This window comes from Cebus imitator, unplaced genomic scaffold, assembly GCF_001604975.1.
Source record: "Cebus imitator isolate Cc_AM_T3 unplaced genomic scaffold, Cebus_imitator-1.0 Scaffold270, whole genome shotgun sequence".
Lineage (NCBI taxonomy): Eukaryota > Metazoa > Chordata > Mammalia > Primates > Cebidae > Cebus > Cebus imitator.
Genome location: NW_016107585.1, coordinates 333,874 through 360,650, shown reverse-complemented (window position 1 = coordinate 360,650; position 26,777 = coordinate 333,874). Strand labels below are relative to the sequence as shown.

The following is a 26,777-nucleotide window of genomic DNA, read 5'->3' as shown; positions in this document are numbered from 1 at the left end:
AGCCACAAACAAGGTGGCTTCCTAAAGAATCAACATTCACCTTCACAGCACTTACAGGAGGTGTTTTGATCCCTCTTTGCATCTCAAGTCAAAATTCTAAACAAAATTATTTTAATAAATAGAAAAACCCATGCGTCATCTTATAATAAGACTTCAGGAGATCCTAGGGCAGCAAGGACTTATCATAACATTTCTTTAGTTTAAAGGAAAAAAAGGTGCTAAACATATGAAAGTGTCTGGAGTGAGTGAGACTAGCTGACTCTTTTAAAAATGTGTTTCCTGAATTGATGTTTGTTTACAATGGCAAACTTACAGGTTTATGCTTTTGAGACTCTTTAGGCAAATAACCTATAAATGTTGGACATGAAAAGGGAAAAAAATTGCTGCTAACCAGAAAATATTTGCAAAGTAATTGCCCATATAGTCATATTCTAACTTCAAATGTGTTATACAGAGCTCTCTACATTTGGAAAAGTCAACTAAGAGCAAGAAGCTAAGATGAATTCTTGAAAGAAAAAATGCACTCTGAAAATAACTTGTCCAGATTCTTCCTAGCCAGTTAATTTAGAGCTTGATGTTAGTTTCTCAGCGAAATTTTCAGAAAATGAATGAAGCATTTAAAACAGAAAGTGCAATTGTACTTCTGCACTTAATTTTCATAGGTTCAACTATACCAACTTTATTATACAAGCTTTGTACATTTTAAAACTTTAAAATATTTTTTCCAGTTCAATGAAAGGGCTATTTTCAAGACCAAGATACAGCAAAATTTTGTGATGACCTTTTGAAACAAATAGACCTATCAGTTAAAAGGTCAATGATCTCTTTTTACTTGTATTTCCATTTATAAAATTGGCAATTCTTCCTTAAACAATTGTCAGTATAATCGGCATAGTATATACATTTATTCTTTATCACTTGTCATCCTCTGAGTGCTGAGGTATAAAGGAGGAGGCTGTTATTTGGGATCTTGAGCTGAATTTACAGCTTTGATCTTAATTCAGCTTGGTGATTAGAACTCAATGTGTTACTTTTCTGTTTGGACTGAAGCAGGGAAGAAGAGTCAAGTCACAAAGAATCAGATGATGCAAGAACTTCAGCTGCAGTACCAAGGAGCATCCCAGGGCACTTACAGATTGAATAAATAAAAACTCCATTAACCATTTACATTGAACAAAATTGTTTTAGCAAACTGTCTTCCATAAACGATCACCTTTCAAAACTATTTTCCTCTTATTAACCTAAGTACAGTGGGTAGAGGAAAAGTTGAGGTCATGCTTGATAGTAAGTGATATCTACCAAAGCCTGGTATGGATTTTTTCCCAGGATTTGTAGCTGATACACCATAGAGATATGGGTAAATTGTGTCACAAAAATGCTGCAGGATTGAACTAGAGGTCCCACAACAAGACATATCATAATATTTTAGAAAAAAAGAAAAAAAAGGATTCCCAAGCATTCTCACTTCTGGAGCCAACCCCTGACACTTCTCTGCTTTCTAGTGCACCGAAGCATTTCTAAGGTACCAGTGTCTCTCAGCATGATACAGTTCATTCATACCAGCAAGCAGGTGGATGGCTTCCACTTAGGCTGTTAAGTTTTTATTCTCGTTAAGAAAGAAGGAACACAGGGATTCAGAGAACTGAAGTTCTTTCTTACATGTTGAGCTATATTTGGACAAAAGTCATTCTGCTTGGTCTACAGGTTGTCATTCTCCAAACACACTCTTCATTCTCTTGTCTCTGTGTTTTGTAAGTTCTGAAGCCTCTATCTCATATTTCCTCACTTGGTAAACTCCCTCTCATCCCCACAATTAAAGCCCAAGGCTCATATCCTCTGAGAAGTCCTCCCTGACTTGAGGCCTTCCTTGTCTGCATCAAATAAACTTAAAGACTCTTTAAAGTAATTATTGTCTTATTTGTCTATTTTTTCCACTATGGTTGAATACAGGTGCCATATCTTTCCTATGTTGAGTACCAGCGGTTAAGCTGGGACTCAGAAAACATGTCACATGAATACATGAATATATTCATATTAAAATTGCACTAGGCTAGGCACAGTGGCTCACACCGTAATTCTAGCACTTTGGGAGGCCAAGGCAGGTGGATTGCCTGAGCTCAGGTGTTTGTGACTAGCCTGGGCAACATGGTGAAACCCCCATCTCTACTAAAACACAAAAAATTAGCTAGGTGTGGTGATGTGTGCCTGTAATCCCAACTACACAGGAGGCTGAGACTGGAGAATCACTTGAACCCGGGAGGCAGAAGTTGCAGTGAGCCAAGATCATGCCATGGCACTCCAGCCTGGGCAACAGGGCAAGACTCCATCTCAAAAAAAAAATTGCACTAGAAGTTAGCCCATTAGAACAGACTATCTTGTTCATTATCAGAGTATGTCGATTCCGATAATTCCCAGGCACATGCTATTTAAATAAGGAAAGTAGAAAAGCAAACATCCTGGCTCTAGCAATCACCTAATAAACCATTCTTAAATAAATGAGCATTTTTAATGAAAGAATATATCTCAAATTAGGCAATTCCATTGAAAATTAAAATGGGAATTTTCTTTAAACAAAATAATCTCTTCAACACCAAAACAACCTCCATTCAAAAGTGGTCAGATCATGTAATTGAGGCCAAAAGAAATCATTGCACAAATACAGATAAAGCTTAGCAGCAACACAATTGTAACAATACAATAGTTTCTTTTTTTGGTGCAATCTCAGCTCACTGCAATCTCTGTCTCCCGGGTTCAAGCTACTCTCCTGCCTCAGCCTCCTAAGTAGCTGGTATTACAGGTGCCCACCATCATGCCTGGATAATTTTTTGTATTTTTAGTAGAGTCGGGGATTCACCATGTTGGCCAGGCTGGTCTCAAACTCCTGACCTCAGGCGATCTACCCACCTTGGCCTCCCAAAGTGCTGGAATTACAAGTGTCAGTCAACGCACCTGACCAACATTACAACATTTTCAAAAATTAATTTTGTGTTTTTCTTTTCCATCTTCTTTGTATGTGACCACTTTGTCTCAAGGAAACTAGGATGGTTACATTGAGAATGAAAGAGAATAAATGGCACATGTTTAGCTTTGTGACTCTGAAGCATGCTTTTGAGAACCAAAGCAACATCTTGAGGGAGCCCAGAGATCATGACATAGGAATAGAAAGAGTCAGCTTTCTAGATGAAGGGCCAAGACCTTAGCATCCCCCCAAGGAGAGCTGGCAGATATAGAGACGGAACAGCACTTGGAGTCAGGGATGGTGGAAAGAAGAACCTGACCTGGGGTCACTCAGGGAAGAGGTTTGGCGGAGAAGATGGTCAATATCAGAAGACCACCCATAACTGTTGGCGTTCAGTAGCAGGATGGATATGATGATGCCTCTCTTAAGGATGTGTCTCTTGATCAGGGATCCAAAGGATGTGTAAGGAGCTATGTGGCTGAGATACTAACCATAGCTTGAAAGAGCACTACAAATAGCATGGGTGGAGGGGCTATTTTGCTATTCCTTCTATCAATAAGTGTTCTCATGCCACCTGTGAAGCTACCCAGGAGTAAAGAGAAGAGCAGTCAAGATCATTGGAAGGAACAGTCTTCTCATTTCCAGGTAAAGAATAAAATATGCCCTATCAAGAGGCAATATGGCATAATCATTAAAAGATAGAACTGAATGCCATACCTTCCACATATGAGTTGTGTGTCCTTAGGTAAGTTATTTAAGCTCTCGGCACCTAAGGGTTCTTATCAGCAAAATTAGGAAAATATATATTTCACAGGGTTCTTACTCAGATACATGAAATAAGGAATACAAAATAATTAGCCCAAGCCAATATGTAGCATTTATTAAATTTTGTGATAATGCATAAATGGACATGAAGTGACCATGACAAGTTATTTATTGAAAATAGAACAAGAGGCCGGACATGGTGGCTCATTCCTGTAATACCAGCACTTTGGGAGGCCAAGGCGGGCAGATTACCTGAGGTCGGGAGATCAAGACCGGCCTCACCAACATGGAGAAACCCCATCTCTACTAAAAATACAAATGTAGCTGGGCGTAATGGCGCATGCCTGTAATCCTAGCTACTCGGGAGTCTGAGGCAGGAGAATCACTTGAACCTGGGAGGCGGAGGTTGCAGTGAGCCGAGATCATGCCATTGCACTCCATCCTGGGCAACAAGAGCAAAACTTCGTCTCAAAAGAAAAAAAAAAGAAAATAGAAAAAGAACCTTTTAAACTACAAAACAGTCCATTCTTGGATCCTAAAAATCTCAGCATTAAGGCTGGGAGCATCAGACCATTAATAGTAAGTAGTACGAACCATAGTCCACAAATCTGTTATAAACAAAGTCCCGTCATTTTTCATTTTTCTTTGAACCTAATTAAATATTACTCTTACCTAGATCAGGAAACTTTTTTTGTAGATCAAAAAGTATTGTTCTACATTGAAGAATGCAATCTGAAGTGTTATTGGATTCCTTTGTCCCCCACTTAATTTTCAGTTCATCAAGGTGGTGCCTGATAAATTCATTTTCCAAGATAGCTTCACCCCTTGACAGCAGGCAACTCACCTGGCCAAGGTTTCTGTCTCTTTTCTCATCTGATGCACTCTGTCCTCTCTTGATTTTCTTCTCCTCTTCCTCTTTCTTCTTATCTCTCTCCCTCCCACCTCCTTCTCTCTTTCTACTCTTCTTCCCTCTTTTCAAAATGTCTCTGTCTCTCCCTGTCTTCCAGAACACAAAGCCAGTGTCTTTGATGGCCAAGGCTAGAACAGAGCCTGACACAAAGTGGGCCTGAGTCTTCCCAAAACCCCTGAGTCAGGAGACACAAAAGGGCTGGGTCCATTCTGGCAAAGAGGAAAAGGAAAAGCACAGAGAAGCAAGCACAAGAGTTCAACACAAAGGTCAGGCACTGTGGCTTACACCTGTAATCTCGGCACCTGGATCACCTGAGGTCAGGAGTTTGAGACCAGCCTGGCCAACGTAGTGAAAGCCCGGTGGGTGCCTGTAATCCTGACTACTCAGGAGACTGAGGCAGGAGAATCACTTGAACCTGGAAGACGGAGGTTGCAAATAAGAGTTCAACACATAACCTATGCACTAACTCCAAAGGTAGGCAATTGTGGTGAGACAAATAGGTCCTACATTTAAGATGAGTCTCCAGAGATTATTTGTTACATCCTTTGCTTCAAGGCCAAGGAAGGAAAATGGTAAGATAAAAGGCTAAGTTGGAGGTCCCTTAGGAGAAAGCTTAAATTGCTTAGATTTAGCATTTGGAGTGAGGTCAGTGCTCAAGAAAATAAGAGGAAGCGGGATGGACAGAGGAAAAGAGAGAGGATAAATTTTTTTAAAGTTGCATAGATGAAGTGAAATGGGCACGAATGAAAGGTTCTCTCTCTTAAAAGCTAAACAAGGGGCAGGTGTTTTTAAATCAATCCTTACAATCACTCTATCAATGAGGGCTTGGTAGGCACCAACAGCCCACTGAAAGAGTTTGGTTGAGAAAGGTTTTTTGAGACCTTCACAGATTTACAGACGTATGGGCAGGGAAGCCAATCTGAGATGGTGAGGTACACAGGAACTAGCAGGAGTGGAGAGCTGTCACTTTTAAGCTGAAAAGGAAATGAACCAAGTTACCTGAGTCTAGAGAGAACCTCAAGCCATTGAATTAGGACCACCTAACTGGAGCTGCAAACTTCCGACACAGCTAATGGAGCCAGTGCCTGAATCATGATAAGGAATTGAAAGGCGGAGGTGCACAGAGGGCTGAATACTCTTACATCTCTCTTCTCCCACTCCCTCCATTTTCTGCCAGTTCCTCCAATAGCTGAACCCAATTGGAAGCCAAAGAACAGGGAGCCTGGCTGATGTGATCCTCACAGGTCAGCTTTCTCAGGCATAGAGTAGGTTAGAGAAGAGCAAATAGTGGATCACAGTGGAGGAAGGGTGCTGGCAAGTGTAGTGTATTTACTGGTGATGAATATTTATGCCAGCCAAAGAGATTGGCTTATTCTTGAAATTTAAAAGGTATACAAATTAAGAAAATATTAGTGGTTACCAGAGATTGAAAAAGGGGTGCGACTGGTGGGGAAGGAGATATGACAATAAAAGAGCAACATGAGGGATTCTCATGAGGATGAAAATATTCTGTATCTTGACTGTATCTATATCAACATCCGAGCTGTGATATTGTTTTAGTTTTGTAAGGTATATCCTTAGGGGAAACTGGGTAAAGGTATACAAGAGCTTTTGTATTATTCTTATAATAGCATGTGAATTATAATTATCTCAAAATAAAATATTTAATTAAAAAAGGAAAAAGGTTAGCTTAGGATCAGATGTTGGATATTTCTCAGTCTTATGTCATGAAAAGAAATATAATTATTTGCTTCCAAAAAAGACTGAGTGTTCCATTTGATTTACAAAGAAATCTATAACTCCTGCGATTCTTAGCAATAATCAGCAAACAAATTGATTTTTGCCAAAAATTCCGCACTCTTTGACTTGGCCATATCTTCAGAATACTTGTTAGACTGCAAAATCCCAAACACATCCATGAATAGCTTTGGTCTGTTAAGACACTGACGGAAATGCATGCTTGAGCACAGGAAGGCAGAGAGAACTAAGGAACAGATATCTATTAGAAATAATCAAAGGAATAGAGCAGGGGAAGTGAAGGCAGTTCATTAAAAGGTTCATTCTCCATCTTGTTACAAGATTTAATAGTGGTATTAAACATAGTACAATAAAAACCGCACACCTGCTAGAATGGTTATTATCAGAAAGATGAGATAGAAGTATTGGCAAAAATGTGGAGAAAAGGAAACCCTTGCACACTATTGGTGGGAATGTAAATTGGTAGTACAGTCATTTTGGAAAACAACATGGAGATTCCTCCAAAAACTAAAAATAGTATTACCATATGATCTGGCAATCTCACTTCTGGGTATACATCCAAAAGAAAGAAATCTGTATGTTGAAGAGATGTCCACACTTCCATGTTCACTACAGCTCTATTCATAACAGCCAAGATATGGAACCAACCTAAGTGACCATCCACAGGTGAATCACTTTTTTTTTTTAATGTGCTATATATACCCAATGAAATAACATGCAGCCTTTAAAAAGAACAAAATTTTGTCATTCGAGACAACATAGTGGAATCCAGAGAACATTCTGCTAAGTGAAATAAGCCAAGCACAGAAAGACAAATACTGCATGATCTCTCTGGTACCGGAGGCTGGTGGGGGAGGGGAGGGCAGCGGGCATAGCAAAGGGAAACGTTAGTCAAAGGGTACAAAGTTTCAGTTAGATGGAGGGGTGCATTCTGATGATCTATTGCACAAGGTGACTATAGGTAAAATAATGTATTGTACATTTCAAAATTCCTAAAAGTGGATTTTAAATGTTCTTAACACAAAGAAATGATAAGTATGTGAGGGGATAATTAGTTTATTTTGTTTATTCCACAATGCATACATGTACTAAGACATCATATTTTGCCTCATAAATATATAATTATTTGTCAATAAGAAATAAAAATTAAATGTAAAGAAATCAACTTGCCGGGCACAGTGGCTCATGCCTGTAATCCCAGCACTTTGAGAGGCTGAGGCAGGCAGATTACCTGAGGCCAGGAGTTCGAGATCAGCCTGGCCAACATGGCAAAACCCCGTCTCTACTAAAAATAACAAAAGCACAAAAATTAGCTGGGCATGGTGGCTTGGCATGGTGGCAGGCACCTGTAATCCCAGCTACTCAGGAGGCTGAAGTAGGAGAATCGCTTGAACCGAGGAGGCAGAGGTTGCAGTGAACCAAGATCACACCACTGCACTATAGCATGGGCAACAAGAGCGAGACTCTATCTCAGAAAAAAAAAAGAAAGAAATTCAAAATGGGTCTTAAATGTAAGATCTGAAACTGTAAAACTAAAAGAAAAAAGCACAGTGGAATTTTTAAAAATATGAATAAATCTTCTAAAGAGAAAAACAGGATAGCAGCCATGAGACTCAGTCAGGAATAGGGATAGTACACAGCCACCATGGCACGTGTATACCTATGTAACAATCCTGCACGATCTGCACATGAACCACAGAACCTAAAGTATATTAAGAAGAAAAGAAAAATAAATAAATACATGTAAAAAAAAAAAAAGCCTAAATAAAGCCATGTACAGTGTGAGAAGTCAGCTCTTCAAATAGTCTTTGGCCCTACCTTTCTGACAGCCAATGCAAAAAGCAAATGTGACCTATTATGTGATAATAAGATAAAACTAGACTGGAAAGAAATTTCTTTGTTGTGTCCCCACAGAGGTGACACACACAGTTAACGACATCCTTAGGATTAATAACACTAGTTTCATTGTTCAGTAAAAAACAGTTCTAACTGGGACCTAAATAATGCAGTTTAGGTGTACAGTTTTCCAGCTTTAATTAGGGAACATTTTGGAGTATGTTCAAAATAAAAGAATTATATATATATATATTTTTTGAGACTGAGTTTTGCTCTTGTTGCCCAGGCTGGAGTGCAAAGGTGCAATCTCAGCTCACTGCAACCTCCACCTCCCAGGTTCAAGCAATTCTCCTGCCTCAGCCTCCTGAGTAGCTGGGATTACAGGCATATGCCAACATGCCCGGCTAATTTTTTATTTTTAGTAGAGACAGGGTTTCTCCATGTTGGTCAGGCTGGTCTTGAACTCCCGACCTCAGGTGATCCGCCCGCCTCGGCCTCCCAAACTGTTGGGATTACAGGCGTGATCCGTTGCGCTCAGTCAAGAATTACATTCTTTAAGAAATTAAAAAAAAAAAAAAAAATGTTTTCCACCAAGCTTCGGGTATTAGTGGGGTTTCAAACTCAAATCCCTACAGAGTGCAAGATGAAATAATGAAAAGAAATGGATGTCTGTTAAAAACAAACATACTACAAATACAATAATCAAATAGCATTTGACAAATGGTCTTCATTTGCAGGAGTACAATCAGGTGTGGTAGGGACTAGGCAGCCTGGAGCCTACTGCTCATAACCAGTCTATTGTTATCAGAACGGAAATGGGGCCAGATGTTACTAGGTCTCTTATTTTTCCTGTGTATTAGAGTTCTATTACAGAAAACAGAAACCACTCTAGCTATTTTAAGCATAAAGGGCAAAGGACTTCAACACAGGGAATTAGGTGCTTACAATGTGTTGAGGCCAGGCCTCCGGGACTTGCTGACAGGGAACAATGAAGAGCCGGCCTTGAAGGAGGCTGCCAACCCTGCCTGAGTCAGAGGCCCGGAAATCAGTAAGCTTCCCCCTAAGCAATTTGCTCTGGGAACAACTTGGAGATTAGGAAGGTATTGCTGCTGTTGCTGCTGCTGGTTCCAGAGCCATGCTTCACCATCCAGGGCCACGCTAACAACAAAAATAACAACAGCTTAAAGAAGCTGCTGACACCATCTGCCTTTTGACCCTTACAAAGCTGGTGGCAGGAACACTGCTACAAAAAATCCCAAAGTGGGCTTGATCTGATCATGCCTGCCACCAGGAGCAGCCAGGACTGCTGCCTTTTAAATCTTACTTGAATGCATCTCGTTGGTCAAAGTTAAAGCTAAATCACATCTGAATGCCCAGCTAAGAAATATCCCTTTTAGCTACCCGGCCTCTAGGGGCAGGGAGTGGAAATATGCAGAATGCATGCAAAGTAAAAATCCATTTTATTCACTTTATTGTATTTTTAGGCAAAGATCACCTGAGCTTTTTAATGCTGGCAATTAATTCAATTTTTTTAAAATTAATGGATAGGCAGGCCAATAACGTAGATATCAGGAAAATGCATCTGTGGCCCAGTCTGGTGGCTCATGCCTGCCCTCCTAACGTTTTCGGAGGCTGAGGCAGGAGGATCACTTAAGCCCAGGAGTTCAAGACCAGCCTGAACAACATAGAGAGACCCTGCCACTAAAACAAAATATATATTTTTTAATTAGTAGGTCATGGTGGCATGCCTGCGGTCCCAGCTATTCGGGAGGCTGAGGCAGGAGAATTGCTTGAGGCCAGGAGCTGAAGGCTGCAGTGAACTATGATTATGCCACCGCTCTCTAACCTGAGTGATAGAACAAGACTCTGAAAAGGAAAAGGAAGGGAAGGGGAGAGGAGTGAAGGGGAGGGAGAGAAGGGAAGAGGGGGGGGGGAAAAGGGAGGAAGGGAAGGAAAGGGAAGGGGAAGGGGAAGGGAGAGGAAATGCATCTATGAACAGATTCCGCTTCAGGACAAGTAACTGGAGGGTAGCTTTTGGTTCACTTCAGTGCATGGAGGAAGATGTGAAGCCCAACCCCCCGATCCAGTTCATATATGAAGAACAATGTCTATAGTGTTGTGCTATATTCAAAGCACTGACAAAGTATTTATTATTACAAAGATAGTAAATTCTTGATAAAATAATATTTCAACAACACATAAATACATATAATAAAATTTAGTTTATCTTCTTTTTCTCTGCCCACTACCACTTCTCACATGTAGCCTGGAATAACATGAAATAAGTCAGGCTTCCCTGTGTTAGAAGTTGAATCTGCTAGAAGCATCCTTTGATTCAGGGAGTCTACACAGAGAAAGCTAGACCCAAGGTGTTGGACTAATAAGATAACCTAGCCAATATGTATGGTTGGGGGTTAATTTGGCTGGTGAGTTTAGTGACTGAGGAATAGGAGACCTCTCCAAAATGGATAGCTCATATTCATCTGGAAGCAAAGGGGATTTCTTATAACATATTTTATAGCCAAGCAAACAAATACAATGTTCTGTATCAGGTGTTTTACAAGGTTTGTGGTAATCTCAGAGTTTGTGGCTAATGGTCACACTTACTGTTAATATTTGAATAACTAGCCAGGCACAGTGGCTCATGCCTGTAATCCCAACACTGAGAGGCCTAAGTGGCCAGATCACTCGAGGTCAGGAGTTTGAGACCATCCTGGCCAACACGGTGAAACTCTGTCTCTACTAAAAATACAAAAATTAGCCAGGGGTGGTGGCAGGTGCCTGTAGTCCCAGCTACTTGGGAGGCTGAGGCAGGAGAATCGCTTGAACCCAGGAGGCTAAGGTTACAGTGAGCCAAGGTTGCACCACTGCATTCCAGCCTCGGCAACAGAGCAAGATCCTGTCGCCTAGGCTGGAATGCAGTGGTACAAACTTAAAATTGAATAACTTAGAGAACACCTTCCCCTTCTCAGTAAACATTAAAAGAAAGTAGCTATAATTTATTATATTCTAAACACTATAGTCAAATATTTAAATTTAAATAAGACCTTTGTTCCCCTATCTTATCTTTCAGCAATGCTTCTTGTTTATTTTGCTCTTGTTTTTTTTGTTGTTGTTGTTTTTGTTTTTTCTGTTTTCTTTTTTTGAGGCAGTCTTACTCTGCTGCCCAGGCTGGAGTGCAGTGGCACTATCTCGGCTCACTGCAACCTCTGCCTCCCGGGTTCAAGTGATCCTCCTGCCTCCACCTCACAAATAGCTAGGCTTACAGGGGCCTGCTACCAGCCTGCCCAGCTAATTTTTGTGTTTTTAGTAAAGACGGGGTTTTGCCATGTTGGCCAGACTGGTTTCAAACTCCTGGCCTCAGATGATTAGCCCTCCTTAGCCTCCCAAAGTGCTGGGATTACAGGTGTGAGCCACCATGCCTGGCCTATTTAGCTCCTGTTTTCACCAGAAAGTAAACATTCTTAAACTTTCATTTTTAAAATTCGTTTTGTATTTAATAACTAAATTCAAAAAGAGATAATATATATATAGTTTTGCTTTTTCTTTCTTAATAAAAAACTGTAAAAGTCAGAAAATACCGGCATTCCTTTGAATACTGATATTCTAGTATTTTCTGCTGTCAGCTGAGCCCACTCTAAACGATGAAGAATGTATTTATGTGAAAGTAGAAGACATGATTGCATAAGTAATGATAAAAGCACAATCTAAAGGGTATTATTAATAGCATAACACGGACACATGGTTGTTTCCTCCTGACCAAGAACAAATGTTAAGAGAAAGCCAATACATTTACACACAAGATTTAGTGCCCACAAGAATGGAGTTTGCTTTTAAATAGGAAATGTATGCATTGTTTTATTTCAAAAAGTTACAAATTTAGTGCTTGAAAAATCTAGCAGGTAAGAAGCAGGAGTAAGACAGTCTGTTTGTGGAACTATCTACTGGCAAATGAGCATGTGTCTATCCAGGAAGCATTTTTCCATGAGAGGAATGTAGGGAGAAAGAGCTGGTATTTACATCCCATTCTACACATCTCAGTACCACCTTCATCTTCTTGAACTTCTCATAGTGATGGTCATCAGAGGCCTTCTCATTAACAGGATGCTTGACGATTGGAAAGGACCACTCGGGCTCTGGCTTCTCCCCATCACCTGCTTTCAAGGCTCTTTGTTTCTGTGTATTTGGCTGTTGAGCTCCTCATGATAAAAATCGGGGCTGGGCGCAGTGGCTTACAGGTGGGGAGGCCAAGGCAGGCAGATCCCAAGGTCAGGAGATTGAGAACATCCTGGCCAGCATGGTAAAACCCTGTCTTTATTACAAATACAAAAATTAGCCAGCTGTGGTGGCAGGCGTCTGTAGTCCCATCTACTCAGGAGGATGAGGCAGGAGAATCACTTGAACCCAGGAGGTGGAGGTTGCAGGGAGCCAAGATCAGGCCATTGCACTCCAGCCTGGTGACAGAGTGAGTGAGACTCTATCTAAAAAGAAAAAAAAGAAAAGAAAAAAAATCTGTTGTGCAGCAAATAATTCACAGCCACATTGGTAGGCATGAAGGAAGTATCGCTGTCTTTCTTCTTGTTCTACTGCTCTTTCCCCAGATGGGCCTTGGCATCCTCCATGGAAATGATATTATTTTTTATTTTAGCATTGATGCTGAGGTCCACCTTTGGGGTACCACCCAGCATCTGGCTGGAAAGCATCTCTTCTGTCTTCTTTGCTAAAGAAACACAAATGTTTTCTTGAAGTTCATAAAGGCAGTCCTCTGTGTTCCTCAGCTTGACTTTCTGTTCTTCCTTTTCCATAATCTCTTTCTTCTTCTTTAGCTCTGTCTCAATATACTTTATTATGTCTGCATCCTCATCCCTTCAGTTGGTTTCTGCAGAAAACCATGTTCCCAGGGTCTTCCCCTTTAGTGATTTTATCTTTGCCCCTTTCCTTTAGTTTCTTTAGGAAATTATGGTGGATACCATACCACCTGTTTTCATCTGAAAGGGATCATCCACTAGAGTGGTCTCTTCTTGTACCTCCTCTCCCTCCAGCAAGGCCACAGCACTCAGCCTGTTGGGCCTCTTTCTCCAGTTCTGCACCCTCTCGTTTCTTCCAGTTTTAATCAAACCTCCTCTGAGTCCTGTTCATCCTCTTCTGACTCTGAGTCAGCTTGGCACTGACAAAGTCTTCTCTTTCTGTCTTATAGAGAGAGTAACAATCGGCACTTCTCAAAGGACTCAAGTCAATAAGACATTTCCTTCTCAAGGCATCTCATCAAATCCACAGGATCTATAATTTCGTTTACATTTAGTCAAGGTCCAATCAAGGATTTAAGTTTCTAATTTTTATTTCCCCAGTTGCTTAATGTATACATTTGAGACATAATATTTTGTGTTTGTGCATGTGTGTGTTTGTGTGTGTCTGTATAGAGTGTGTGTGAGAGAGAGATATATGCATGTGTGCTTGTATGCATATCATTTTTTCACATGCTTTCACATATTGTCTCATTAAATTGTTGAAACAACCATATGAATAAACAAGTTGCCTATTATTTTCTCCATTTTACTGAGGCTCAAAGAGATTTAGTGGCTTCATGAAGATTAGTAAAGTATTAGAACAGATTTGAATCCTCTGTTTCTGAATCCAATTTTCTTTGCCCTAAACTACATGATTTCCTATAGAAATCACAAAATATAGCTGAAGGACTTTAGAATTTCTGGAGAAAAGTGGGGAGCAGGAAGAGTAGATGTGGGGACTCGTCTCTGTGACACCATTTCCTCCCCTGGCTATAGCAATTGCAGCCTGCTGTAGCTGTTGAGCAGAGCCCATGTGTGCTCAGCGCTTCCAGGAGCTGGGTAGGTGTTTTGCAGCCCGTTGTCTGAATCCCTAAGCAGAACTTAATTATTAATAGTTCATCCAAAATTTGAGTTCCACTTTGTTTCTTTTCAGTCCTCTTAGAGATTGGAGAACTCTTGCTGAATCTTAATGTTGTTTTTCTTATCAAAATACTTAAACATATTAACTGCAATTAATTCGGAAAATAATGGTTTCATAAAGATAAGAAATTAATAATAGCTGGTAAGCTCACCATCCATATATTTCTATTACTACAGTTTTGCTATATGTTGATTCTTTATAAATATAATAATTTTTAAATGAAATTATATTATATATTCTCTTTTGCAATGTTTCTGTGTTTTCTCTAGAAATAGAAAAGTATCACAAGTCTATTCCCATGTTTTTAAGTCATCTTCTATAAGAACATTTTTATTGACTATCTCATTGCATGATGTCAGTTTGCTTCACATACTAGGTCAGAATTTTAAATTAGTTCTGTTCATCATCATTTTAGTTATGCTATGTTTATTTCATTTCCTTTTTATTATGCAGAACCCAGCCCTAACCCCATATAGTACCTGGAAGAAGCAGCCCTATACATGATAAGACACCTCTTCTCCCAGACAAACAGCTGAAAGGATGAGGCCAATCTACTGGCACTCAGCAAGCAATCAGTCTATATCAATCAAGAATTTTAACTAAGAGACCCAGCAAAAGCAGTAGAGAGGAGGCATTTCAAATGAAAGATACTTTGCAACCTAATACTTACAACCAAAAGAACCTTGGCTAAAACACTGTGATGAAGCTTGAGGCTGAATCTTCATTTTCCATATTCATAATTTTTTAGAATAGTTCTTAGAATTGGGATTGCTAGCTCAATTTTATACATGTTTTAAGACTTTTGATGTATATTGCCAAATTGCTACCTGGAAGAGTTGAACCAGTTTAGTTTCCTTCTAACCACCACTAGAGGTTCATGTATTTTTCCCAATTTGATTTTCAAAATGGTATTTCATTGTCTTAAGTTGCCTATCTATGATTTCTGAGTGAGTTTTAAGATTCTCTATAGAGACTGACCATTTGTATTTCTTCTCTTGTTGATTCCCTTTTCATATCATTTGCTCATCTTTTTTTGTTTTTCTCATTGATTTAAAAATAACTCCTTATATGTTACAGATTTTAATCATGATAAGGACCTTTTTTGCTGGACGCTAATGTGAGTTAGGAGAGGGGCAGGGAAAGATGGACCAAGGGTTTGGGTGAAGGTCTGCAGCCAAAGGAGGATTAGGTCAGGAGACACTGCAGCTCCTGATTCCTCTCCCTCTTTCCTACACCAGCATCTTTTTCCCCAGGGCATTCATAGACTTTCAAAAGGTATATAGACATAGATAGTTTTTAGGGAATTAATTTATGGATTTCAAATTTCACATAACTTGTTCATAAAATTGACTGCCTGAGAAATCTTTACCCATCTCCTTTTTCCAGTATTTTGCTCCCATTTTACCAAATTTTGCTATGGTGATTTGCAATGGGGTAAAAAGCACTCTGGAGCTCCAAACAAATGATAATTTGAAATACTGGGGAGGATGTCAAGAAAAAGAATGACTCTAATCCCTGGGTAAAAAAATTCCTTTGCAAGTCAAGTGGTTGCTAAATCTTTGCCTTCAATAAAATTTAAAGAAGATAATTCAATTGTCAGTTGATGGATTATTAAAACCTTTTTCTTGGCCAGGCGTGGTGGCTCACGCCTGTAATCCCAGCACTTTGGGAGGCCAAGGTGGGTGGATCACGAGGTCAGGAGTTCTAGACCAGCCTGACTAACATGGTGAAATCCAGTCTCTGGAAAAAAAAAATAAAATTCTTATAAATCACCTTGTGCCCTTGTGCATTATAACTCAATGGGAATTGAATGACATTGCTATAGCTGCCTTCATGCCCATCTACACAAACAAGATTTCTCAATGTTTTTATTGAGATGCATTTTAAGAATTTGATTATTTTTAATTCTTACTAATTATCTGTCTAAAGTTGTAATATATTTATATTGTTTTGATCAGTTATGCCCTATAATCATCAGGATAGTAGAAGCTACCTAACTGTAATAAATAAACCTAAAACTTCAATGGTTTAACACAACAAACCTGATCGCTCATTTACCTCACAGTTTGATGCAGATGAGGAGACCTTCTTGGGGACTATCTTCGAAGGGTGACCAAGATAATTCTGCTTCCATCTTGTATCTCTACCACCAGAGTTTCTAGTTCCAACTGGAAAGAAATTCAATCGACTTTTCTTTTCTTTTTTCTTTTCTTTTCTTTTTTTCTTTTCTTTTCTTTTCTTTTTCTCCCTCTGTTGCCCAGGCTGGAGTGCAGTGGCACGATCGTGCCTCACTGCAACCTTCGCCTCTGGGTTCAAGCGATTCTCCTGCCTCAGCCTCCTGAGTAGCTGGGACTACAGGCACACACCACTATGCCCAGCTAATTTTTGTATTTTTAGTAGGGACAAGGTTTCTTCATGTTAGCCAGGTCTTGAACTCCTGGTCTCAAGTTATCCACACACCTTGGCCTTTCAAAATGCTGGGGTTACAGGCATGAGCCACCGCACTGGGCCTCAATCCACTTTTAACTGCTTAGGATAGGAAACAAGACTTTATTTCTGCCCAATCTTTCAGTGGAAAAACCACGAAATATAAATTTCCTGGATAATCAGGAAGCCAAAGGGTGTGGTGAGCACAGAGCACTGTCTCTGCCGCAGGTACTACTGGCAATAATCACAGTGACAGCCCCATTCAGATGCATTGTCTTTTAACAGAGCCAAGGGTCACAGGAAAGAAACAAATTGCAATTTCACTTTATATTTATTATAGAAAACTAAGGTAAAATTATACTAAGGCAATATTTAAATACTCCTAAGCAGAGAAAGATCTTTGATTAGGATAAAATTCCGTGAAAGAATGGAAATAAGAATTCAAAGGGAAAAAGAAATGATGTAAAATTCCTACCTTTACCTAGTGGATGATGGTGGGTGCTATACTACTTATATTCCATTAGATATATTGTAACAAGCTGAGTAACAGTATTACTTTTGAAAGCCAATATTTACAACAGACCATACATTACACCTTTTGCAACTATTTAAGTTTTGATGAAAATTTTTAGATTGCAACATAAAACTGAAGGAAGGTATACAGTTTTTCAAAATTCCTTTAGGAGGTATTGAACAAAAATGTCGAAGCCCAGTGTTTTTAAGCAAATACTCACTTAGTTGGATTTCATTATTTAGAAGCTGACAAAAAAAATCAACTGTTAGTAGGACGGCTTCTGCTGTACTGCATTTGTAGCTCTGTGTGCTGCAAGCCACTGTCCTTTAGGACACCAATTTCTCAGGACGTCTAGGGATAAAAAGTTCCCAGTACAGAAATGTTACATTTTTTGGCAAAATTCATGCATGAAGGTAATAAGCAGAGCCACAGCCTGACATGCCCCGCTTAGCTTTGTGGTCAAACTACCTTAGGTCTTAAGTCTTCCACTCTGAAGTCTGAATTCTTATTGCCTTGCTCATCAGCTGATCATATTGAACCACTCTCCCAGCTGAATAAAATGCCTACCACTTTCCAGAAGAATCTAAAGCCGCCTGTCTTTTTGACTGCTGAAGATGGCAGTTTTAGACAGAGGTCTAGCTCTCCTCCCTAAGAAGGCCCATTGACCTTTATTGCAAGTGAAATAACTTATGGGAACAGTAAATGGCTAACCTTACTGTACTATAAAATAGGGCTCCCTGCAGCCTCTCTTCTTTCTCAGCTCTACTGAGAGGCTTATAATAGCATTTCTCGTAAAAGCCTCCGTGCCATTTCCCAGGTGCAAACCTTTACAGAAGTGCAACTAGGGAGTTTCCAAAATTGCTTGAAGAGAAGATTGTCTAAGGATAATGCCAACTATTTAGCAGTTGTTTCTTGACCAGAATTTGAGATCACTTTATTTTTTGCATTTGCTTTTATGTAACCTGTATAAGTGAAAATTGGCAATTTGCTGGAAACACAGGAGAGGAAGCTTACATTAAAACCCACTGAGGACACCACCTGATTTAGAGATCAAAAAACAAATCCTCTGTGAACTAATGTAGTTAAAGCCATGAAAAAGAAACTTTTGTCAGCCTCCAAAAAAATATTTTTTAAACCATCCTATAATGCTTATTGAGCACTAATCATTTGCAAGGTGAACTGGTTGGTAGATGCTGCAGAATCTTTTCAGAAAAGAAAGATGTGGCCAGGCGCGGTGGCTCACACTGGTAATCCCAGCACTTTGGGAAGCTGAAGCGGGCTGATCACCTAAGGTCACGAATTCGAGACCAGGCTGCCCAACATGGAGGAAACCTCAGCTCTACTAAAAAAAAAATACAAAATTAGCTAGGCATCATTGTGAGTTCCTGTAATTCCAGCTACTCAGGAGATTGAGACAGGAGAATCTCTTGAAACCAGGAGACGGAGGTTGCAGTGAGCCAAAATCACACCATTGCACCCCAGCCTGAGCAACAAGAGTGAAACTCCATCTCAAAAAAAGAAAAAAGAAAAGAAAAATGTGATCAGCTTAAATTTCAAGAATTCTGAGTTTTTTCCTAATCAACACCCAGTCACCTCTTTCATGTATCCTATTTTATCTTCATCACAGAATTTATTACTGCCTGACATTTTCTTCTTTATTTATTTACTGGTCTGCCTCCTACAAGAACATAAACTCCATAAGCATCAGGATTTTTGCCTATTTTTTTCTGCTGCTGTATCCCCAGGGTTCTGAAGAACCCAGCTTGTTGTAAATCTTATCAAATGACTGAATAAATTCCCACCCTAAGAAGGTGCATAAACTCACAAGGGTTGGAAAATGAAGCCCCAAATATCAGTAATATTTATTAACATATTTATTCCAGTTTTTTTTAAGTGCTTAAGTATAGCAATAAAGGGCTTGGAGGATTGAGGGATGTTACTTATAGGATGAATTGAGTTTCCTAGAGGACGTGGTTAGGTTGGACTTTGATTTCCTGTGCTAGCGTGGGTCTGGGGAAAAAGGCAAAATGTGGCCAACACATAGGGAATATAGGCTTGGAGTTTTATATGAAACAAAGGGCTGCTAGCAAAGCCTGCATCATAGTCAACAAATTAGTAAGCCCTATTCGGTATATCTACACTGCCTCGTGCTCTGGTCAGTCCTTCCCCTATATGGGTGTTCAGATGATTCCTAGTTTTGCTCCCTCAGGCTCCAAAATATACATATACATATATATATATATTTGTCACAGCCATGACATCATCAAATTTTAAACTCCTGGGTTTTTTTGGTTTGTTGTTGTTGTTGTTGTTGTTGTTGTTTTGAGATGGAGTCTCACTCTGTCGCCAGGCCGGAATGCAGTGGTGAGATCTTGGTTCACTGCAACCTCCGCTTCCAGGTTCAAGTGATTCTTCTGCCTCAGCCTCCTGAGTAGCCAAGATTACAGGCAGATGCCACCGTGCCCAGCTGATGTTTTGTATTTTTCATAGAGACAGGGTTTCACCATGTTGTCCTGGATGGTCTCAATCTCTTAACCTTGTGATCCACCCACCTCAGCCTCCCAAAGTGCTGGAATTACCGGTGTGAGTCACCCCACCCGGCCTAAAAATTCTGTCTTTTTTTAAAAAAAGGCAATCTGTAATTTAAGAGTAACTTTAATAAATCTGCACCCATTGTTACCTCCCCAGAGCACATTTAAAATATGTAAGCTGCATGATGTCAGATTATGCTGTGATTATCTTGCCAGTGCCTTACGGACAGACCATATGCCTGTGGGTGGGTAGATGAATACCTCCTAGAAGGATGAGTACCTCCTAGAAGGAAATGGATCTTTTCACTCTCATTCTGGGAGTTGATCACACCTGGGCAGGAGATAAAGACTAAGGAAGTGGGCCTTACATTTATGTCAGGGATTATCTTTCTCCTCTCTATGGGTAGGTAGCCAATATTGTCCAAGCCCCAAGAGGTAGAAATTCTCTTAACATCTGAAGGAAGATGGATGGAGAATGAGGCAGATAACCAGCTTCACAGGGGACCCTAAGGCCAGTCTAGGATGTGCTATACTACTTCTCCCCCACTCACTTCCAGCTTCCAATAATGCCTTGTTAAGTTTTTTTCTGGTATCAGCTGTCTTATGAGATAAAGGGGAGAATCTCTCACATTGGTTGGAGAAACAAAAGAAAGAGGAGTTCCCCTTTCCCTTTCTTTCCCAGTGAGGCTGGGATGGGTTAGCTGCAGTAGTCACCAGCAGAGGAAGGTTAGGTTCAGAGCACCTTGCGAAAGTCACTTGCAGTAGTAGCAACAGGGTAGAGGGAACAAACCTGCCTTGGGAAAGCTTAGGTGACCTCTCAGAGGCCCTGGATCCCTGGAGAAATAGTGGGGGACAGTTAGAAGCAGAATTATTCCTGGCAGTCAGTCCAGGGGGTTTTGGAGCTATCAGGTTTAGTCATCAAAAGTAAATGTGTTAAGGCAGGGTATGGTGGCTTCACGCCTGTAATACCACCACTTTGGGAGGCCTAGGCAGGCAGATCATCTGAGGTCAGGAGTTCAAGACCAGCCTGGGTGAAACCCTGTCTCTACTAAAAATACAAAATCAGCTAGGTATGGTGATGTGTGCCTGTAGTCCCAGCTACTTGGGAGGCTGAGGCATGAGAATTGCTTGAACCCGGAAGGTAGAGGTTGCAGTGAGCTGAGATCACACCACTGCACTCCAGCCTGGGAGACAGGGTGAGACTTCGATTAAAAAAAAAAAAGAAAGAAAGAAAAAGAAAAAGAAATAGATGTGTTCCAGATAAAACTCTCTTTATAATATTGGGGTGGTGGTAAGAAATTATCTATTTTTTCAAAGGCAGCATGTTGTTTATTGATGAAATACAAAAAGCCTTCCCAATAATGTGAGGAAATGGCAACATTGTTTAACATATTTAAGTAATACTGTTTAAGTACTACCCAATTAAATAAGAGGAAATAAATGTATAATACACTGAAAAGGATGTCCCTAGTGCCTATTACAATACTCCGTAAGTCCTAATGAAAGCAAACAATAATGCTAAGACTGTAAGTGCTGGTGCCAAAGTACCTCAGTCCAAATGGGGATTTTTCAACTTCTGTGCCTTAGTTTTTCTGGCCTATAAAATGGGGATGATGACCATTCCTACCTCATAGGTTTGTCATGAGGATTGAGGCAGATTAAGTGAGGTTACAGATTAAGTTGGTTAATCTGCATAAAGCTTTTAGAGCAGTGCCTGGTACATGATGAGCAATCAGTAAGCATGAACTATTATTATTGCTGTATGAAATAACCTTAGAGCCTGTAAGTCATTTCCTGTTATTTGCTATTATAGATAGTAATACAATGAGTAGCTCTATTAATATAACGTTTTGCTTCTGTTTAATTATTTCATTAGATTAAATTCCCAGAAATGAGATTGCTAAATCAAATAGTGATCACAATAATTACCTTTTAAAGATATTTCTTTGACCTCTTCACTTAAAGAAAATTTTATGATATGAAAATTACTAATTGACATAAAAGAGTAAAGCAAATGTATTTATTTGACAACAGCAACAATAATAATTTAGTAAACACCTACTTTATTCATAAAACCATCTAGACATCACACAAAAACCCAGGGTTCCATTCAGCTGATTAAATCCAGCAAGGATTTCCCAGTCTACTACATGCTTGTTCCATTCCATGCTGCGTGTTAATCAGAGGATGGAGGAACGCCTTTGTCTTTAAAAACTCAAAATCTATGCAAGAAAGTAAGATGTGAAGATACTATGAGACTCTACAATCAGGCACCAAATTCCATTTTTAAAATATCCCAGGCTGGGTGCAGTGGCTCACTCTTGTAATCCCAGCACTTTGGGAGGCCAAGGCAGGCTGATAACCTCAGGTCGGGAGTTCAACACCAGCCTGGCCAACATGGCAAAACCCTGTCTCTACAAAAATACAAAAAAATTAGCTGGGCGTGGTGGTGGGTGCCTGTAATCCCAGCTACTTAGGAGGCTGAGGCAGGAGAATTGCTTGAACCCAACAGGCAGAGTTGGCAGTGAGTTGAGATTGTGCCATTGTACTCCAGCCTGGGCGACACAGCAAGACTCTGTCTCAAAAAAAAAAAAAAAAAAAAAACCAAATCTGTGATACAGACATTAGCTATTAGGCATAGTAAGCTAAGCAATAAAGAATAGGTGTTGGTGCCGGGTGCAGTGGCTCATGCCTGTAATCCCAACACTTTGGGAGGCCGAGGTGGGTGGATCACCTCAGGTCGAGAGTTCGAGACCAGCTTCACCAACATGGAGAAACCCCATGTCTACTAAAAATACAAAATTAGCCGGGTGTGGTGGCACATGCCTGTAATCCAGGCTACTCACTCGGGAGTCTGAGACAGGAAAATCGCTTGAACCCAGGAGGCAGAGGTTGTAGTGAACTGAGATTGCACCATTGCACTCCAGCCTGGGCAACAAGAGTGAAACTGTCTCAAAAAAACAAACAAACAAACAAAAACACCAAAAAAAAAAGAGTAGGTGCTGGCTAGAGCCACCTGGCAGACATCAAAGCATTTTCAAAGCCAATATCCAGTTGGCAGCAAAGAAAGAAGTATATTATCATCCAAGTGATGACCAAATTAGGTTATTCTGTCTTCTTAGAATCTAACATTTTATAATTACTTTTAATCCACCCCCAAATCAACAGGACAGCTTTGTATTTGAATATTATCAGCAGAAAATGTTTGCTCTTGCTAAAGCACATCCTCGTCTATGCCAGCTGGAAGGTAAAAGGAACCCTCAAACTTCATTTGTGGTCTTTAGCCAAGGGACTCCAAGAGGTGTGCTCAGGAGTAGATGAGGCTGGTAAAGTGCCTCCATTGAGGACTGTGCATGTTCATATGTTTCAGAAGGGCTCTCTACCTGCTGAAAAAGCAAAATCATCTCCACTTCACTGTTTTCAGGCTGCAGTGCTAATGTGTCTTACAATAATCCAAATCTCACACCACAGGCTTTACCACTCCAGTCTTCTCTCTTTTGTCTCAGAGTCAGGAGGAAGGGGGCAAACTGCCCCTCTTCTTTGAGGTGAGCATGATCATTTGTTTCAAGGAAGCCTAACCTGAAATAGAAGCAGAAGCCCTTTCATATAATTGAGGAAGACTTCACAGTTGCCAGAAACTCTTTTTGTAAGAGAATAAGCCCCACTTAAAGCATTTTCTGGCCTTTAAAAACAGCCCACCAAATATCATTCTTGTGCCTTATCCAGGATTTTTTTTTTCTGTTGCCCAGGCTGGAGTACAATGGCATGATCTTAACTCATTGTAACCTTTGCCTCCTGGGTTCAAGCAATTCTCCTGCCTCAGACTACTGAGTAGCTGGGATTACAGGTGACCGCCACCACACCTGGCTAATTTTAATATTTTTAGTAGAGACTGGGTACTAGGTGTCACCATGCTGGCCAGGCTGGTCTCAAACTCCTGACCTCAGGTGATCCACCAGCCTCGGCCTCCCAAACTGCGGGGATTACAGGCGTGAGCCACCATGCCTGGCCCCTTATTTGGGAATTATTAAATTGCCTACTATGTGCAGATCCTTGTGAATTGTCAGGCTCCATATTTCTTCAAAAGGCTGAAGCCTGGCAGGCAATGTCAAGAGAAGGAGCTGCTTTGCCCAAACAGGTTCCAAAGCAGTCAAGTGAAATTGTCTTCCTTATATGGTGAAAAGCACCCTGTCCCTTTAAGGCCAAGAGACTTGGCTGCAGACAGTCCCTGGGAAGTTTGCAGGCAGCCCCATCCAGTGTCTGATCCTTGCTGCTGTGCAGGTGAGTTCCCAAACCTTCTCTCTCCAATTTGCCCTCTATAATTGTTCTCATGGTGGGTTAGAAATACTGATATGAACGGGCTAGAGAATTTCAGGGTCAGCAGAGATGGTGTCGTTTGGAGAAGTTTGAGTTGAAGGAAAAAACAAGGTTACAAGGTAAATGTGCAGTAATGCAGCCAGTGAGGATGCATCTAACTTCCTGTGGGGAGAAGGCAGCAAGGTTACAGAAGGCCCTGAGGCATTTCCAGGGCAGGGCAGGGCAGGGCAGGGGAAACAAATTCAGCAGGGGAAGGGGGACAGATTCTAGATAAGACCATGAGGGGCTGAGTTTAGACTCTTGAGCTATATAACCTGGTGAACTGCAAGTTAAAACCACGCATAACCAGTAGGAAACACTGCTTGTGCAAGTGCTGAAGGCTTTCCAGGAGCTGGAGCTACAGGACTGACTGCAGAGGGGAAAACGTTTGGAATGTCTATAGGCCTGAAGGCTGCAGCCTTAACCCTTTATGCAGCCTGCCTTGTTAGCCATTAGGGTTTGGCTGCCACAGAGCAGGAGGTGGAGGTGCATGTGTGAAGTACTGCAGTAGGAGACCAAATAAATAAACAAGACTATGATTGTGGAAATGCATCTCTGGCATCCCCACAGTATCACGTGCAGAAAAGAGAGATTTTCTAAGCTCAGATTTTCTGTGTCATCCACAGAAAAATCTCTGATTTTCTGTGTCATCCTTCTTCCAGCAAAGGGCTGGAAGAAATATCATTTAAGCTAATTACTGCTCTGTCATTTACTAATTCAGCTTCTTGAATTTTTTTCCTTCATGGTCTGGAGCCTTATATGATATAAATTTGAAATTAACTAATAAAACTTTTTAATAGCTAAAGATTTGCTAGCAGAGAATATTTCTCTGGAAGATTGAGATATATATATACAGCTGAGTTTGGGATTTTATTAAGAGCATGAAAAGAGATGGGTGTGGTGTAGAAGGAGAAACACTTGATGGTCATTTTATATAATATCCAAGGCCGTTTAACTGAGTCCATTCATCAACTACAGCCAAAAACGGAGTCCACCCAGGAATTTTAAAAGAAAGATGCTAAATTACAGGGCTTGGGGTCCTCTTCCCTCCTAGTCGAGTCTAGGGCCATTCATCATTCAGAGGTCAGTGGTTTCTCTACAGTTGTTGTGTGGGGGAGTGAACAAGGAGGCTGGATTAACATTCCTTACATACTCCATGCCTTTTAAAAATATTCATTCATCTGAGTAGTCACTGAAGAATTCTTTTTATTATTAACTAACAAGTGCTCTATCCACTTGTTAGTGCTTTCTAAAGACAGAATGTTCATGAAAAAAGATTTTGTTTTATCAATATTTTGATTTATCAAGAGGGATCTGTTAGTGTAAGGGTTCCTGTCTTCTCCTCCTCACTTCTGATGGATGGGCAAAGTGGTGATTATTGCTTACTGAAGAGAAATATCTGTTCTTGACTCTGAAATCACAAAGGGCTCTACTTTTGACTTTTTCATTCAGAAGCACTGGTGTCCCAAGCATAAAGTTAATTTCTGCATTCACAGTGTGGAAGACAGCAGAGTGCATGGGTATAGTTTTGCTTCATTTTGTATCAAGCTAAATCCAGAAAACAGTGTCAAATACATTGCTTTCAAATATAGATGCCCCCGAGAAAAACAAAATTCTATTCCCCCAAGCTGAAAAATCTCTAAAAGTAACGTACTGTTGTCTTTTATAGGATAAATCCAGGCATTTCAAAGGGAAAAAAAAGATGTGTCTTCCCGAACATTTCACACAGTGACTCCCTATGCCCTCAGTCACATATGGATCTTGCAACTTTACACAGACCACTGACTCTACCTGTGCCTCAGCTTCCGACCTAGAATTGGGCAGATCTGAGTTAAATTTCTGGTTTCTTCATTTATTTCCATAACCATAGGCAAATTACTTAGCCAGTCTAAACTTCAGTTTTCTTTTTCTTTTTTTTTCTGAGACCAAGTCTCACTCTGTCACCAGGCTGGAGTGCTGTGGCGCAATCTCGGCTCACTGCATCCTCCAGCTTCCAGGTTCAAGCGATTCTCCTGCCTCAGCCTCCTGAGTAGCTGGGATTACAGGCACGTGCCACCACAGTCAGCTAATTTTTGTATTTTTAGTAGAGACAGGGTTTCACCATGTTGGCCACGTTGGTCTTGATCGCTTCACCTCATGATCTGCCCGCCTCAGCCTCCCAAAGTGCTGGGATCACTGATGCGAGCCACGCCCCCAGCCATTTTCTTATTTATAAAGAGAATGAATGTTAATTAGGATCAGAAGACCCCAGAACTCAGCATAGGCTCCATAAATGCTATTTTTCTTCTTCTATTACCTGGGAAACTACACTGTACCTTGGGAGAGGAAGTAAGTTTTGAAAACAGAAACCAGCTCTGTAGCTCAGCTTTAGAACAACAGTTAGTTCATCCCCTGAGTCCATCCTTTTCACAGAAGGATGCCCAACTCCCTGGGAAACCCATTCTTAATCATCAACCAGCCTCACTGTTTGGAAGCTCTTTTTTTCCCCCGGGCTCTATCACCCAGGCTGGAGTACAGTGGTGTGATCTTGGCTCACTGCAACCTCCACCTCCCGAGTTCAAGCAATTTTCTTGCCTCAGCCTCCAGAGTAGCTGAGATTGCAGGCGCACACCACCATGCCCAGCTAATTTTTGTATTTTTAGTAGAGATGGGGTTTCTCCATGTGGGCCAGGCTGATCTTGAACTCCCGACCTCAGGTGATCCATTCACCTCGGCCTCCCAAAGTGCTGGGAATATAGGTGTGAGCCACCATGCCTGGCCCCTGGAAGCTCTTCCTAATTTTTTTTTTTTTTT

General features: G+C 40.6%; 1 protein-coding gene and 1 pseudogene across 3 annotated transcripts in view; one reads left to right on the top strand and one right to left on the bottom strand.

Moving 5' to 3' along the window:
• The window catches only part of LOC108284106 (schwannomin-interacting protein 1), a 586,546-nt gene that overhangs the window by 398,691 nt on the left and 161,078 nt on the right, over positions 1 to 26,777 (top strand). The window contains exon 1 of one of the 3 annotated variants that reach the window (XM_037728580.1): positions 23,865 to 23,909. The exons of the other annotated variants lie outside the window; for them this stretch is intronic. The gene's annotated coding sequence lies outside the window, so the exon portion shown is untranslated. Of the gene's footprint in view, positions 1 to 23,864; positions 23,910 to 26,777 lie in introns of those variants that run through there. 3 annotated transcript variants of the gene reach the window in all.
• On the bottom strand, positions 12,176 to 16,290 carry LOC108284141 (annotated as a pseudogene).